A 19,398-nucleotide genomic window follows, 5' to 3' on the forward strand; every position below is an offset into this window, starting at 1 on the left:
AGAATAGTGAGCAACCTTGAGACACTAATACTAAACTTAAAAAACCCATAATTATACAGTGGGCTCCACTGGAAGGTCAAAATCCTTTCTAGGATGGAATAGTGAGTCCTGTGGTATAAGAAGCCACCCAATTTTCCTCTCCAGTATCACAGAAGGATGAATACAATTTGTGTACCTGTCTTGAGTTCTAAAGAATACTTTAAAATTTATTTTAACAAGTAGTTCAACTATATTATATGTCAAATAGCCTTTTGTGATATGGCCTGATGAACTAACAATCTTGTAGAATATTCCTCCTTAAAAGCATAATTGCTAAGTCCCAAGCAATTGACTTATACACAAATGTTAAGTCTCAAGCATTTGCTAGTTGGAGACAAGATGGTTCAGTATTAACACATCAGGATAAATAAGCATTTTAAAAAGCTAGACCTCTAAAATTGATGTCTGCTTAGATATTTACTTAGCTACTAATTCCCAAACTTGTTTTCTCTCTGCTGCCAACACAGAGTAACACTGAAGTAAGCCTAATTTAAGTGTACGAGCAGGCAAACAGTAACTGATTCAAAGGCGTGGCATGGCATTTAGGCAAGTGCTGTATATTTAGGGTTGTCAGATAAAGTATTCTCACTTACATTTGAATTTAAGATAAATAATGAGTAATTTGTTATTACAAGTATGTCCTATGCATAATTTGCTAAATATTGAAACTTGTTTTAATTTTAGGATATATAATGTAAATATATATACAGATATATACACACATATATCTTGTGTTTATGTATATAAACATGTGTATCTTTTATATATGCATATAAGCATACATATGTGCTATAACAGATACCCCACATACACTATATATAAACATATTGAATATGTAAACATACTATATATATTCTTTATATATAGCCTTATAGAGAGCTTTGTGTAGTGTTTTCTGACAGCAAATATATGATTTTTTTTTCTGACACCAACTACTTATTTTTCCATACCAAGCTACTATCCAATTTTCTAACAACTGAGAGGAGGGGGAGGGGGATGAGGGAAGGAGAATAGAGAGGATGAAGAGAAAGAAGAACAACAATAACTAAGACAACACCAACACCAGCATGAGCCCAATTTTAAAAACTTTATCAATTTACTTGTTTCATTCTGTTGGTCAAGAAGGGATAAAGAGATAGTATAAGTGAGTTACTTATATTACTGAGAATTATAGCTTTGACATCTGGAAGACTGAATATAATATTAACATGCATAAGTACATTGAAGCTGTCATTTTTGGAATTTAATAATCAACTAAAATTTATTGAGCAGTTACTATATATTTTAAATTTTGTTCATCATAAGATTCAGCATAAAATTCAGTAGAATTTTAGATGAATCTTGATGATAGATTAACTGTTTTAATACATTGTATCTGGAAACATGCACATAATAAATCTTCTTTGGAGGAAGTAATCAAGAGGAAGTGATCACTGGACCTGGGCAATCTGATGCTCCTTACGTCCTCCCCTGTCCTTGGAATGTACGTTCCGCCCACTGGTCCCCCAGTGGGAGCCGTTTTCAAGGACGCAGCCTTGAGAGAGCATGTGCTGTTGACACCATCTGGACTGTATACATGACTGAACCCAGTTAAGGCCTCTATATTAGACTTCCATGCTTTTGGCGGACAGATGCAGAGATCTACTCGTGATGTGGCCACCTAAGACAAGCCTCGTAATTAAGTCCCCTTGCTTATTAAAACTGCCACTGACCAATCTGGAGTGGTCTGCCTGTTTCTCTTTTGATCATTTGTGATACTGTGCTTCCATATTTTTGGTTTTTTTCAACATTTCATTTGTTTTACACAATTGTCTAAAACACAATTTACACAATTGTCCCCCAACTCTGGAGGGTAAGAAGTCCCTTCTTACCCTCCATGTACAGGAGCCAGTTTCAGATTTCACCAGGGAAACTCTTAAGGTTTTGAATCAATGATATCTCAAGTTTTATTATCAGGGATTACTTTATGCAAAGATGTAGTTTTTTCACTAATCCATTGTTTAAGAGGCCATTTACAGATAACAAGCAGGGAATCAATCACTCAATCAACAGATACACACATTTTGAGACCTTATAATGTGCAAGTACAAAAGATAACTAAATGCACTAACTGGGTAATAAAGCTTTGGAAAGCATTTATTTGTTTCTGTTTTTTTTTTTTTTAATATTGCTTAAATGTCTGATATCAAAATTGAACTACTTTAAATCTAAAGCACAATTTAGAAAATGGTTAGAGCCATTATGGAAGTTGGCATTGGAGAGTCAAGCACAGCTTCCCAGGAAGAGAGCATTCAGAGAGTGAAAGATAGTAAGAATTTGCCAAAGGAAAGAGTGAAAAGAAAATGGCATAATGGCATAGGCAATGCAAGGTGATAGGAAAGAGCATTTGTTTAACAGCTTTATATTGAGCCCATTTATATTCCAGATAATCTGATGATACTCTGATATTCTTTTTATTCAGAAACCTAACATAATTCATTATTTCTGAGGCACAGTACCTATGTGTATACATGTAAATAGAGTGAAATAAAGGAGGATGAAGAGAGGTGAAGTAATAGAAACGGGCAGCGATCCAATTATGAAGGCTTAGTCTATCATGCAAAAGCATATGATTTTATCATGAGGGTCTAAGAGCCACTGAAGAATCTGGACCAGTAATTAACATGACCATATTTAAATTTTAGAAAAATCGTATGGCAGCAGGGTGACAATTATAGTGGGATGATATTAGAAGCAGGGATTCTAACACGGAGTTATTATTATATTTAATATTTTACCAGAGGTTTGCTGCCTGTCAGTCCTTCATTTTTCTCCAGTTGAGCCTGGTCTGCACCACATCCCTGGGTGGATACAGAGGCTAGTTAGAGAGCAGTTAGCTTCACAGTCTCTGGAACCTCTGGCTTTGAGCCTTAGTTTCATAGCTCACTATCTTCATGAAAGTTTCATGAGGAAACTATATAACCTTTTTCTGCCTCAGTTTTATCACCTGTAAAGTGAAAATATCTACTAGGTCAGGTTATTTGAAAAATAAAATGAGTTAAGAGTTTTATGTGCTAAATAGGGTTTCCAGATAAAATACAGAATGTGCCATTAAATTTGAATTTCAGATAAACTAATAATTTTTATTGTAAGATGTCCCTAATATTGCACTTGTTTGTCCTAAATGTTACATGGGCCATATTTAAATTTAAAAAGTAAATTGTTCATTGTTTATCTGAAATTCAAATTTAACTGAATGTCTTGTACTTTTATTTGCTAAATTTGCTAATAAGACTTCCTTGCACATAGTAAGCAGTACATAGGTGTTAACTCATAATAGAATCAGCTCCTTTCCCTCATTTACAATTATACCTCAGGCATCCGTAGGCACTGGGACCTGAAATCTCTTTTTAGATTCTCCAGGATCTCTCCTTTTATTAAGGTACATTGTCCAAGTTCTTTGAAAATGTACTCTATTATTCTGATTCTTATGAACCTACATGTATGGCATGACAGTTGAAATTGTGTTTTGGGGTTTCATAAAATAATTTCACATATGCACTTATAGAGAATTTCTCCAAATTTTATGTACAGCTGCCATCAAGAAAAAACATTCAATAGAATTCAATCTTTTGAATAATTATGCATTTAAGTAAATTAGCCCAAGCCTGGAGTTATGAGAAAGTGTCTCCCTCTTGAATAACTATGCTTTCTTCTTCTGCACCTCTTTGTCAGTTTTTGAAGAAACTCAGAGTTAAGTTTTCTGACTCTTTCTCTTATCTATTCACCCCGCTGTCCTCCTAGAATTTTGACACTTTCCTATTACTCTTATTGTTGTAATTTTTTGCTTTTGTAGTATTTGAGCCTATTATTGCAAAAGTTCTCAAATTACTTGGAAAAAGAGACAAAATTTATATGTGTTTAAAAATCTGTATGACACGCTAAAATTCTAAACCCATTCACATGCTAAATATATTGTTTCTATTCGTTTACTGGGTTTCCAAGGCAGTCTTCCATTTCCGCATGTCCCTACTAGTCAATTATAATAATGAAACCATAGTCCCGTAATGAAATGGACAATAAATAAAGGCATTATCCTCATTGCTCTAGCTTTGCTTCCTATCATGACAGTAAAAATTGTTGTTAGAATTATACATGTAAGGTTAATTAGTCCATGAAACAGGAAGATAGTTATTTGTCTGTATCTTTTTAGTTTTATTATTTATCTCTTTTCAGTTTTATTATTTATGATCTATCTAATCTGGCTCTATCTCTCTTTTTAGTTTTACGTGTAGGGTGGGCAAATGAGAAAACAAAATGTGTCTTTCCTTTTCCGCAGTTACCTTTTTCACCATCTGTTGCACATGCTTCAAGATGGAGTGACAAAGGATCTAAAATACTCATTCACACCGAACTGGCAGCATTGTCGGTCTTCTCCCCCATGGGGGCACCCATTTGATTTTGCAACTAAAAGCTAAAGCAAAGGGACACTGCTTAATACAAATGCTCTAATACACCTGGGAAAATTTTAGTCGTTGTGGCACCAAAGTCTGACTGAGGCTTCAGACTTTAGAAGTTTAGGAATACGTCAAATCAAAGCATGCCAGTACTGCTTCTCCAGCATACTCCCTAGGTCTGCAGACTGACTTAGAAGAAAGCTCTTTATGCAGGTTCAAGAGAAAAACCAAGAAGCCCTTTCTTCTCCCTTGTCAAGATAGAGAATAAAATCTCAAGGGTCATTACTTAACTATCAAATCTTAGCTCGTAGAAAGGTAAACTAATAGTGGTATTTTATTATAAATAATATTCATTGCTTAATAATAGAGAATACACTGAGAACAACATTAGAACTAAGAAAGCACAGTTATTATAGAAAGAAACCACCAAGCATCTTTTAAATTAAGGAAAACATATTCCCTTGTCTCTCTTAGAATGACACACTGTAAAGCTTTTAAAAACATTTGTTAACAACTTTATGAATATTAAAGAACACCATGAAAACATTTTTAAAAGAAGTGATTTATTATTTAATGCTTATTTTATTTTTATTATTGTTGCCAAGCAAGCAACTTCCTAGTGGTGAAGTAAGAATGTTTTCATATTTTAGTGCTATAACATTTAGTTCATCTATTATTAATACAACTCATAAATACTCTCACCATCAAAAATATCCTCAAACAATCTTATTTGGGCTGACTCAGACTTCACTTCCTCCCCAAGGGTTTCCAGTTTCTGGACTATAATTAGTTGTCATCTATTCTGACAGAGAAGATTCTACCAACGTTCCCCCATGTCTCAATAATGTTCTTGACAGTTTTTATATCCTGAAGCAACATAAACAGTTTACTAAGTGAGACCCACTTGTAGAGAAGGAAAAGGTAGAATGGGAAAAAACTTGTTATTTTTAGCTAAAGGTGTTTTTGTAGGATTATTTTCCTGAAAGCATTCATATTTTGCCAAATGTGTGACACAGGTTATGTCACCTTTTAAAACAATTTTAGTGACCTGTTTTAACACGCTGATTGTACATCTGTATGAAAAAGGAAGTATTTTCTTACTAATTAAGGGCCCTCCATTAAAAAATTTATGCTGTTAAATTATTCTTTTACATTTAATGCTTATATGTTCTGTCAAATATCTCAACTGTCATTTATTTCCTAAAACAATTGAGATAATACATGAGCATATCAAAATTTTAGTAGATTATACTCCTGGTAAATAATAATACTTCACAGCTACAGTTAACATGAAAAAGCTGGTCTTTCTATGACTATCTCAAGGGGTAAATGAGCCTATATTCCACTGTACAAGCACAGTGGCAAATGTTTCCTGAAGAAAAGCAAACAATAATCATAGCATAATCAGGCTGGGCTTCACTATCAGAGTGATTGCAAAGGTGGAAATTATCTTGTTTTTGAAGGCAGATCTTTGCTGAATCATGTATAGCTGTGTTTCAACCTTCTTGGCTGTACAAGGCATGCATACATATAATTTTTTAATTTGCACTCCCTCCGTGTTTTAGGCACATTCCTCCTATTCTTAAGATAAAACAGTAAATAATACAAGTCCCAGATTTCAAGATTCAAGTTTTTGGAGCTGGAGTCCAGAAGTAGATAAGTAAAGGGCAATTTACAGCATAGTGTTATGAGCACTGTGGTAAAGATTCCAAGACCCAGAAAAGGGCTTTCCAACCAATTTAGAGGTGAGATAAAAGTGAGTATTTAATAAAGTTGTTGTAGAAGTAACAACATCTAAATTGAGTTCCAAAATATAAATAATACATCTTTAATGTGGAATTTGAAGTGGAAGTACAGATATGTCTTAAATTAATAATTCTGATCATAAGATGCTCTTTCCTAGAAATTTTCACTGTGCCTATCTCTAATTCTGATTGTGTTTTCCATCTTTTCTACACTCCTCAGTTTACTCCTATTTTATGAGGCAGTGGAGTAGAACGGAGTGGTATATCAGGAAGTGAAGAAAAGCATGTTTTTGGAAATCACAAGGGAAAAGGCTGGTCTTTTGCAGTGGTAAAACACACTAGTTAATAGTATGACCTGGATCTTCTTCTTTTAGATTTCCAATGCATCCTTTATGTGTCACTTTGAGCAAATTATTTAATCTCTCTTTGTCAAAGTCTCCTTATATGAAATATTGTCAAATCACAAGCTTGCCATGAGTGTTCAAAAATGAGTGAGTTCAAAAATGTAATATATGTAAGAATATTCAATATTCAACATTCAATATTCAATATGACTATTGAATATTCATATTCAATATTCATATGATGATGATGATGATGATAATGATGATGATGATGGTGATGTTTTGTCACCCTGTAATCGCAGGTGAATATTTAAATACTGTTGTCTCCATGGCAATATTCTAGACCAGGTTCTAACAAATTCATTTAAATCAAGCTAATTCCTCTTTAGATTGAGACAAAGAAGAATGCACTTTCCTCAAAAGTATTGCTTTGAGATAAATATAGCAAACCTGACACCTCAAGTTTTCTTTATCTAAATGGAAATAATACATATTTAGGATTTCCACTTCTAGCCATAGCACAATTACTATGTCAGACTATTGTACCCTTTGTAAACAAGTATGAAAAGAGATAAACTATGTGAGGCAGTTGTTTTCAAGTAATGGACAACAGAGGGCAAGCCTATTTTATTTGAAAGAAGAGAAACACTCTTACAAGTGAACTCTGCATTCACTCTGACTTGTTGCCTAGGAGATTTTTTTTAGACCACAGCACAGAGAGGAGGAACCCAAGACAAAATCTGCAGTCTCGATGAATGAAGCAGGCAGAAATAAGAGTTCCGAGCTTCCGAGCTGGAATTGGTTTGTGAGGCAGAAGAGTAGAAAAGAAAGCTGTACAGAGAAAAATACTTATGCCAGCATGTTATTGTCTCTGTCCCTTGGTTGAAGGAAAGGCTATGAATGCTTAGGGTGAGATTTTAAGGCCTGTCAGAGAGTAGCTGCCGGGGACTAATAACTGAACTAGAAGTTTCTCAGTGCTGAAAACTTTACAGTATGGCTCAGCCAGAGTGGAGATTCTTGCTGAGTACCCTAGGTGTGCAGTTGACACTCCAGAAAAATCATGCTTCCAAAGTAGGATCACAGACTAGAGCTAAGCAAAACATTGAAACAGAGCCACCCAAACAAAGCCTAAAATAAAAGCTCATAATGATCGATTTTCATTTAGCTATCTGCCAGAACAAAACACAATACTTTAGAAGAAGAAAGATAATCCAGACATTTAACAATATAGCAAAAAGTCATAATTACTAGACATGAGAAAACAGAAACCAGAAATGTAATCCATAGCCAAGGGAAACAGAAATGTATTCTTCCACCAAAAAAAATAAAAGAGCTAATAGAAACAGACCCCAAAATGAAACTGATGTTAGAATTTGCAGACAAGGACTTTAAAACAGATATTATAAATATGATCAAGAATTTGAAAAAAAGAAATACAGCTGAGAATCTCAAACAAATATGGGAACTATGAACAAGAATTCTAACGAATTCTGAAAAATTCAAATATAAAATATCTGATATGAAAAAGTTATAAGAAAAGCAGAATGATCAGCAAATTTGAATTCAGATTAATAGAAATTATTCAAACTGAGTCAATGGAAAAAAAGCTGGGAAAAAAACAACAGAGACTCACTCAGTTACATGAGGGATCAAATGTGATATACATGCAATTGGATTCTCCAAAGGAAAGAAGAGAGAGAAGGAAAAAACTGAAGCAATATTGGCCTCCAAATTTTCTAAATTTGGTGAAAAATGAGAATTCACAGACCCAAGAAGACCAGTAACTCCAAAGGAAGATAAATATAAAGAACCACACATAGGTATATCATAGTCAAACCTCTAAAAACCTAAGATAAAGAGAATAGGCACAGGACAGAAAAAACTAGATATATTTTATCAACGTAAAATTCCAGCAGACTTATCAGAAATAGTGAATGTAGGATGAAAATAGATGAACATTTTAATATGTTTAAAAAATGTTGTCAACCTAGAATTCCATATCTAAAGAAATTACCATTCATAAAAGGAGCTGAAATTGAAATAAAGAAATAAAGAAATTTCAGATAAACAAAAGCTGAGAGTATTAGTTACCAGCAGAAACTACTATAAGAAATGGTTAAGGAAGTTCTTCATGCCGAAGGGAAATGGTACTAGATAGACGCTCAGAAACTCAGATATACATGAATGAACAGAAGGGACTAGAAATGGAAATTATAAGGATAAATATAAACATTATCTTTGTTTTATTTTATTAGTATATTTAAATGACAACTGACTACATGAAGCAAAAATAATAACATTAATAAAATATATGACAAGAAACACAAATGTTTGGAGGAATAAATGGAATTATATTATTTTGTTTTGTTTTGTTTTACATTTCATGTGAAGTAGTACAATATTAAGTCTGAGTAGAATATAATATATTGGAATCCCTAAAACAAATCTGGAGAAATTATACTCTCTGAATAACAATATATACTGTAGTAATCAAGGGAATGCAATTTTCACATAAGGATTAAAAAAAAAAAAAACACATACTAATGAAACAGAATAGATTCCAGAAATAGACTTGCACATATATAATTAATTGATTTTCAACAAAGTTGTCAGTGCAATGAAATGGGAAAAGGACAGTCAGAATAATCATATTTTTAAAAAACTGAACAAGCAAGCAGACAACAACAAAAACACAATCTACTCCACATCACATCATACAGAAAAAGCAATTTGCAACAGATCATACATTAAATGTAAAAGGAAATATTTTAAAGGTTCTGTATGAAAATAAAAGTAGCTGTTTTCACAACCGTGGGCTAGAAACACACCTTTTATATATGGCACAAACAGTTCTAATCATAGGAAACCAACAGACCCAAGAGTGTATAAAACTGCCAGGACCTTTCCTTCAGAGTTCCCTTATCACCAACCAGCCTGCTGTTCCATTGGGAAAAATAGAGCAGTCACTTGCTTACACTATCATAGTAAGTGATTGAAGGATTGATTGTTACCTTCCTTGTTGTCTTGCTGCTTTAATGGCTATTCTGACACCTGACAGCTCAGCTCTTGCCAGTTCAGCTGACCACCTTACACACCTGCCAAAATCAAATAGCAATAATAAGTAGACATCTAGATGATTGAGACTCTTCTTAAATTAGAATTTAACATTATTATCATTAAGAAAACCTGAAATTAACAGATTATCACAGGAAAATCACTTATCTCCAAAATTAAATTTGGTAAATATTGATGTGATTCTTACTTTAGGGAATGGGGAGGGCATTGGTAAATTTGACAAGTAATAAAGGCCTTTATTTTGTAGTAAACTTTTTTCTGATGTACAATAAATATAAAAGGGTAAATAAATCAGTGAGTGTAAAATATAGTATAGCCTGAACAAATATCACAAAATGGACACACCATATAACTACAAATCTAGCCAAGATATACCACATTAGCAGCACTCAAGAACAGCCAGGCTTTTCCTTCTCTCCCAAGTACCATCTCCTCTCTCTTTCCAAAGTTAAAATTTGTGAAGACGTCTAACATTATAGGTTAGGTTTTCCTGCCTTTTAGTTTTATATAAATAAAATCATAAGGCAAATATTCTTGCATATTCTTTGACTCTTTAGCTTAACATTAAGTTGGCACTCTTCTCTTTTAAACTTTTCTCTATGTTTCCTCTACATATATCATTCCAGGTATTCTTTTCATATTTATGTTATGGATCTTTAAAAAATATAACTAAAAATAAAGCTTAGTGGATCACTTTAACAGCAGATTAAACATTGCTGGGAAAAAATTATGAACAGATAGAGACAAAAATTCAATTATAGAATTTTCATTTGATTCTTTTTTGTACTCCGTAGTTCTCTCCAACATATTTTGCAATTCCTAGACTTATTAAATAGGTTAATTTAAAGTCTGTATCTGTAACTGCATCATCCAGATTTCCTATGGACCTGTGTCTATTTCCTGTTTTTGTCTCTATGGTCAAGACTTATCTTTTCATATACTTGATTATTATGAATTAAGTGCCAGACATTGCAAATTAAAAATTATAGTTTAAGGTTCTGAGTGAATTTATATTCTCCCAGACAGGATTTACTTTTGCTCTGTAAGGCTGCTAGCAAGGAGAACCAGCAATTCCTTGTAATCTTGATCTAATCAGGGAAATGACAGGATTCAAGTATGAGCTTCGGTCCTGCTAAGGACTTATCCCTGGCATATATCCCATATGAATCCCAGCTGAATGCCTGAGTTGTTTCTAGACTCCTCCTCCTTGGGAGGCACTGAACTTCACTTTGTACTACTCTTCCCTCTGGTTTCATGAGTCTACCAAGCACTTTTCTCATTCCTCTTAGACACCATTTTTAAAGTCAGCAACTGCATCAAAGGGAAAAAACATAATAAGAAAAAAGTCAAGTGGAACTTTTAGAATTCAATAATACAGTATCTGAAATTAAAAATTCACAGGAGAGACTAAATGATAGGCTAGACATGGCAAAAGAAATGATCCAACAAAAAATATCCTTCAAAAATGTGTTTCTGTGCCTTTGATCTTATGTCTTTCTGTTTTCACAGTGTCCAGTGACATCCAGATGATAAATATTCCTTAACTTGGGTCCCCTGTGTGACAATGACATGGATCACAGTGCCCACTGAACTAAGATAAACATGTGGTTCAAGAGAAATATAAACATTTGATTTTCAAGTCACTGAGATTAGGGAGTTGTTTTTTTACTCCAGCTTATTCTATAACATTCTGACTAATAAAGATGTTTCAATGTTGGAAAAGCTATTAATGTAATTTCCTCATGTCTTATCAGATTTAAAAGGAAAACAGAATGATTGTATCAGTATATGATAAAAGTATATGGTAACTTTCATCACAAATTCATAGTAAGAAATCTTAGTAAAGCAGGAAAAGGAGGAAGTTGTTCAGTATTTTGAAAGGTCTTAGTAAATCCTCTTAATACACATTTTAAATAAAATTTTCATTTTAGAAAAGTTTTAGATTTTCAGAAAAATTGAAAATGTATTATAGAAAGTAGCACCCAGTTTCCCAGATTAATAGTACCTCACATCAGTATGGTATATTTGTTCAATTAATGACATAATATTGATATGTGGTTGTGATGGTTAATTTTATGTGTCAACCTGACTAGGCTAAGAGATGCCAAGAGAGCTGCTTATTTTTAGGCATGTCTGTAAAGGTGGCTCTGGAAGAGTTTAGCATTTGAATCAGTGAACTGCGTAAAAAATAATCACACTCATTAGTGCAAATGGGTATTATCCAAACTGTTGAGGGCCAAAATAGAACAAAAAAATGAAGGAAGGACAAACTCACTCTCTCTCTTTGAGCTGAGACATCCATCTTTGTTTGCCCTCAGAAATGGAAATTGGTACTCCTGGTTCTCTGACTTTTGGACTCAGGCCGGTATTTGCACCATCACCTTCACCCTACCCAATTTCTCAGGACTTCGGTTTCAAATCGAGTTAGCTATATCACTGCTTTCTTGGTTCTCCAGCTTGCAGAGTGCAGATCATGGGACTTCTCAGCTCCATAAATGCACAAGCCAGTTTCTATAGTAAGTCTCCAGATATAGATATATAGATATATATATATCTATATATATATCTATATATCTATATATAGATATAGATATAGATATCTCCAATTGATTGATTCTGTTTCTCTGGAGAACTTGAATACAATTTTTATGAAGTAAAGTCCACTTTAAGTTAAAATTTACTTAATGGTTATCTAATGACTTTTTCTATTCCAGTATCCCATTCCAAATACTACGTTACGTTTAGTCATCACATTTTCTTAAGCTCCTCTTGACTGTGGTATTTTCTAGATTTTCTTTGATTTTGATAGCCTTGACAGTTTTGAAGAATGTTGATCAGATATTTTGTAGAGTATTCCCTTATTGGAATCTGGCTTATTGGAATTTTTTCTCATAATAGACTGGGGTTTGTGTTTGAAGACCACTAACATAAAGTCATATTTTCATAACATCATATCAAGAGTACATACTACTAACATGACATCACTGGTGATGTTAATCTTGATCATCTGAATAAAGAAGTGTTTGTCAGTTAAGTTACTTTATTCCCCCATATTGCACTCTTGGGAAGAAGGACACTAGATCAGTCCATACCTAAGGAGTGGACATTATGTTCCTCCTTTTTCAGGGCAGAGTGTTTACATAAATTATTGATCATTTTTCAGCAAGGGACATTTTCTCTTCTCTCCCATTTATTTACTTATTCAATTATTTGTTTACATCAATATGAAGTCATAGATATTTATTTTATACTTTGGGTTATGATCCAATACTTTGTTATTTTACTGTTCAAATTGCTTCATATTTGATCCTTGAGGTATTTTTTCAGTTGAGTCCTGTATTCCCATCGTTGTGGGGTTTGGGGATTTTTGAGTATTTCCTTCCTTTCTGTCATGAAAAGATAGTCCATGCTCAGCTTATATATTTCAATGTCACAGTCCTAGTATCAGCCATTAACTTCAAAGAGTCTTGGTTCCAATTATTGTAGACTGGTATTAAAAACCAAAAATCTGGGAACTAGATGTGCTTATTCCTACTGGAGTGTAATTGATTCTAGGGCATATCAGATAACAGAGTAAGGAAATACATATGTTCAATAAATATTTTAATGATGAAGTATTCTATTCGATGCATTCCCATTAAAGTCATGAACAATGCATGGTGCCCCCAGCCATTATTTCATTTCAACATTGCACAAAAAAATCCTAGCAAGACAAGGACCAAAAAAAATAAGTATCTAATAAAGTTGATTATAAACATATACTTAAGCTAGTAGTTCTACTCCTAAAGAAAATCCTCACCCTATGGGCAGAAGGATATACATAAGACTGTTAATAACAGCATTGCTTAGAGCACTAAAAATTGAAACAATTTATTATATTTTTAGGTATAATAAATACATTGTGGAACATCATATGTGTCTCACTTTACTGCTAATTCAAATGAATATACTAGAGCCATATATATTCAATTCATACATATATATGAAAAATAATTTGTTCAGTGAAAAGAGAAAATGGCTGGATTATGAAAAATATTCCATTTATACAGTTTGAATACATGTAAAACAACAGTGTATTTTATGTATAGATATATGCATATGCAGTAAAAATGTTTAAATATAGAAAAGAATGAATAGCCTTTATGATAAGAAAAAAGGAGGAGGATTGAAATCAAAGGAGTACCTAAAGTATTCTTTTTAAGATAATTATTGACCTCCACATTGTTTAATTCAATGACCAACTTTCAGTCGTGACCTTATTTGACATATCATCATTTACCAAAGTTAATAACATCTTCATCCTAGAAGTGTTCTATTCTTGGCTTCTAGACATCACATTCTTTGATTTTTTTTTTTTTTCCTTTGACACTGGTCATACTTTGTCTCCCCTATTAATTACAATTCTTATCAACTTCTTAAATTTGGAATGCCCTGGGAATCATTTTTTGACTCTTCTAGTTTCCTTTTTTGTCAGTGATTTCTACTGGTTCACAATCTCAATTATCATCTATGTAACGATGACTCCCAAATTTGTATCGCTTGTCCAGACTTCTCCACTAAACTCTATAAAACTCTATACAACTGTGTACTTGCCATCTTTACTTGGAACACCTCAAATTTGAAATGCTCCAAACACAATGTGGATTTTTCCTCTAGAACCTGCTCCACCCACACACGTTCTTCCCCGTCATTGGACTCCAACATTCTAGTCTATCGGAAAAACAACAACAACAAAACAAAGCTTGATTCATCTTTGAAACATTTCATTTATATCCCACAACTAATATGACAAAAAAATTGACTTTAGTTCAAAATATGCATAGAACCTGATGACAGCCCACCACCTCCCCCCAGCCCCAAGCCTTCTCTAAGGCACTATTACCACTCGCCCAGATTACTTGGTAATCTCCTATCCCTACTTCCATTCTTGTCCCCACAGAGACTCTTGGAAACACAGCAACCAAAGTGACCCTTCCAATATGTCAGTGCTATCAAATCACTGCTCTGCTGAAAATCCTCCAGTGGCACCTCATCACATTCGGAGTAAAGTCAGTGGCTTCCCAATGGGCCAGCATGCTCTGCACAACCCGAGTGTGTCAAAACTCTGACCTCACCACAAGTCCTATCTTCATTTGCCACACTATCCTCCTTGCCATTTCTCAAATATGCCAGATATTCTCCTGTCTCAGGGTATTACCACTGTTATTTTCCTCTGTTTGAAACACTGTTCCCTTCTCCTTTATTCTTAGCCTGATTTCTTAAAACTCAAAAAAAAAAGAACCTCCCCACTCCCATTCATGTGCTCCCCAGAGTAAACATCATACTTTATTTTTCCCAAGCATGCCTCATCTTCTACTGTACTGTATAATGGACTTATTTATATGTTCACCTTCTTTTTCTTCCCATTAATAAGTACACTCCAAGATTCATGATCATTCTTAGTTCTTATTCCTACATTCAATGTACCATATAGTGTTTGGCACACACTAGGGACTCAATAAAATTTACTGGGTTAATTAATTAATCTTTAGAAAGACAGTAAAATGGCCTGGAAATCTGCATGATTATGGCAGCAAAATTGCATCCTCATCAGATTTTTGGTATTGTATTTTAACTGTTTATTTAAGACAAATAATAAAGAAGCCCATTGTGTTACTAATTACAGTAATCATGTACTGCTATTTCTTAAAGGAGAAACTCATTTTCAGAATAATAAAAGGATATAAGACATAATTACATAAGAATTCTGAAGTGATAAAACACAGGGATAAAAAGAATAAATTTTTAGGAAGTATTTTTTATTTTTTACATATATACAAGTAAACTGATATGACCTTCAAAATGTTAAAAAAGAAAATAAGTAAGCTCTGAAGTTCATTTAATGAGTAACATTGCTGGCTTCTAAAAAGTCATCTTTATTATGAGAAGAGCAACTGGAAATATCTCAGCAAAGAAGTCTCAGGGGATTCTTCCACCAGACATAGCTGAAACAATCTAGTTGCACCGGGGATTGGACATGACTAGTTCAAAGTCAGTGAACTGTGGGTGGCATGCCGAGAATAGAGACTTTTTTTGAGGGAAGGTTACAAAAGTGATTCCAAAGAGAGATGTACCTGTCATCGATTTCTTAAACTCTAGTACAACAGAAATAAAACAGTACAGTTTCTCTCTGGAAGATTAAAAATAGGCATTTTCAAGCTGGCCCTTTTACAATTTCTATAATCCTTTGTGAGCAGCTATAATTGTTATTGTGTTTCTCTTGTTAAAGTGAATTCAGCAGAAAAAAATTTTAATTAAGAGAATCAATGGTACAGTTATCTTTTGTTTTTCCCTCTTGTTGAGGATAAGATCTTAAAACCAAAAGACAAGATCTGGAAGTTGCTTTACTTAAACTTTCAACTTAAACAAACAAACCTCTCTGTCTCTTTTGTCCAGATCTAATAGTGATATGGTATCACACAATTTGTTAGGAGTAAATGGATCTCAGGTAGCCTGTGAAATTATAAGGGCTTAGATAAAATTAAACTACACCATCAATTAGAATTGGAATTCATTTCAATATGTTTATTCTTTACAAATGTAACCAATTTTACTTATCCACAGAGATATCCATTTTTTAAATCACAATCAAGAACAAAATATCTCGATTTACCACATCCATTGAAACACACGTGACACTTTTATACATCTTTCAAGATTGACTGTAAGAAAAATTACTGGTTCTTAGAAATGTTGAAAGATAAAATTGGCATTCTTTGCTTCTGTGTAATTTGATTTTAAGTTTAACTTATGAATGGATAGATTACATAAATAAATTCTGGTTTATTGTTTATTGTTCCATCCCTGTTATCCAATAAATCTCCCACAGATTACACAATACAGGCTGTACTACCAATAATTCTGTGTTAGTTCTTCTAACATAGATTCTGATCATCAAATGGTTCATGCAGAATGAAATGTTGTAATAACTTTTGAAAGTGGATATATATACAAATAAAATTGTTTTCTTCATTTGTTACAGTCATACCTAAAAAACAGTTGGACAGATTTATATCACATTTGTAACATATGTTTTGGATACCTTAAACTCGCATGTAATCTGTGTAGTGTGCACAAAATTATTTGGGCAGTTACCCAAGAGGAAACTCAAAGGGTGACAGTGACCACCAAGACAGTGGGAACTTTGTAGCTATAAGAGGCTTCTGTGACTGCAAATCAGGAGAGATCTGCCATTTATTAAAAGCACCATGGAAAGGGGTTTCAAATAAAACACTGTAATTTAACAGCTATAAAAGTCCATGTTCCAAAGAACAAATTCTGTTTTGTGATAGAGCACGTCTCATATGGGCACGTTCATACAGCAAGCCTTCACATGCTAGACTCAGAGGTTTATATAATTTTGCTTCATGGTTCACAAACAAAATGGAGAGTCTAACTAGTTTTAAATGAGATTCTAAATCAGGTTAGAAAGCTGAAAGAGGCATAGCTGGAGTGCGTGATTTAAATATAAAATCATTTTTTTAAAAAATTTATAGAAAAGAGGTAATCCCTAAAGGTCTTATTGCCCCAGTATAGTTTCAGAATCCAACATTTTAGTTAAGCTCTAATTTGATTTCCAGTAGTACATTATCTTTGCAGGACTATCTTATGATCCTGAGATAAACACACATATGCACAGACACACAATAAATGTCCATTTTAAGTATTTATAAATTAAAATCCAGTTAATGAACAATTTCTTTAAATCTTCTGAGTTCTGTAATGTGTAATTGCATCTTTGTATGTACCTTTTCTTTGAACTGTGTAGGGCTGATAAATTATTTGTTGACCAGTAATTCATAACAATACAAATTTCATATTTTCTGTGTTGTTTTCTTTAAATATCTATATTTATCTATTCTTCCTTTCATATTTCAAAAGGGCATGTTTTAAGTGAAACTATGCAAGGATAAGAGAAAGTAAAAAACAAAAGTTCACTTCAGGTCCTAAGAATAAGAATTAATATTTAGACCCCCTTCTCCAAACTGCTACTTAAGTCAAACAAGGAAAGTGTTGCAACAAATGTATCTTGTAGCTCAAAAACAAAAGAAAAAAATTACGTTTTGAATGAATTAAAATGGATTCTAAGCAAACCAGGATATTTCATTCCTAGTGTATTAGTTTTCTACGGCTACCCAAAAAGTGTACCACACGATGGGTTGTTTAAACAACAGAAATTAATTTCCTCACTATTCTGGAGGCTAGGCCCAAGATCAAAGTTTTGGCAAGGTTGGTTTCTTCTGGTTTCCTCCTAAGCCTCTCAGTTTGTAGATGGTTTCTTCACCTGGTCTTCTCTCTGTAGCCATCTGTATCCAAATATCCTCTTCTTATAAAGACAAGTCATATTGAATTAGGGCCCACCATAATGACCTTATTTTAACTTAATTGCATCTTTAAAAATCCTATCTTCCAATTACGGTTACATTCTGAGGTACTGGGAGTTAGGACTTTAACATATGAATTCGGGAGGCACACAATTCAGCCCATAACACCTGGGTCAAGTCACTTTGCCCTGAATTATGTTCTGATTCTAAATATGTTTTGAGAGTTAAATCTGAAGTTTATATTGAAATGCAAATCTCCAATCAGATAAACAATTGTAACTCCCATGCACAATTAGAACATTGGGAGGGAAAAATAAATTGAGTAGTCATGAAAAAATAAATGCCATAAGTATATTTAATGCCCCAGAATGAGAAATACACATGCAACTTGATGTTGAGAGTGATCAGAAAGGCTAGATTATAAATTTGGATAGATAAGAATTTATTGATGTGGGACCATTCACCCAAAACTCTAGGTATAAGACCCTGACAAAGGTCCCATGGATGGTTCAAACCTACAACTACAATGACTGCTAAAACCTTGAAGAAAACAATGGGTACACTGACCAAAGTTGAAATGCCAAAGTTCCCATGGAAGAAGGTGAAGAGAGGCATGCAAAGTTTCAGTGATATGGGCATGATATCCACATCCAGAACACTCATCAAATGATTGTTTCATGAGAAAGCCAAGGCATACCATTTACCAAGTCCACGAGAAAAACACTGTTGTGTGATTATCACTCAATTGTGGATTCTCTGTAGCCAGGCCTGAGAGTAAGATAAAACTCTGTTAAAGAACTTGGCCTTCTTATGGCTACGGGGATAGTAGAATCCAAAAACAAGAGGTAGCAACATTTAACCTCCGAAAGCCAGGGTTAACAATTATTGCAATGGCCACCAAGACTGGAATGACATTCAAGGTGGCCTGATATGTAAAGATTTGTAGAGATAGTTAGTAGAATACAAGTGGAAGTGCAAAAAAAATGGACATAAAACAATGTTAACCCTCAGATTGTGACAGCAGAATAAATAAAAGATAAATGCCTGGGAGACAGAGACCAGTCATTCCAATGAAAACCATGATCCCATGTAGAATTTTCAAATTTGAGGCAGTTTTCGGGTCCAGGAACTAATGCATACATTGGTGACCATATATCCAGAGACAAGGGCCCTGAAAAATCATGTCAAGTATAAATGGTAATGACTCCGCAGTACTTACAAGGGACCTTTGGTCAAAAGAAGAATGTCCAGATATTTCAAAGACCTTTGAACACAGGATATGAGTTGAATAGTTGCCAAGAGCTCTAAAGCATCATCATGAACCATAAACACCAGCCCTGCACACCCTCTCCCCCAACTGGAAAGCCACCTGTAGAATCCAGTGAGAATCTAGAAG

The sequence above is a fragment of the Balaenoptera ricei genome, chromosome 5, assembly GCF_028023285.1.
Source record: "Balaenoptera ricei isolate mBalRic1 chromosome 5, mBalRic1.hap2, whole genome shotgun sequence".
NCBI classification, from domain to species: Eukaryota; Metazoa; Chordata; class Mammalia; order Artiodactyla; family Balaenopteridae; genus Balaenoptera; species Balaenoptera ricei.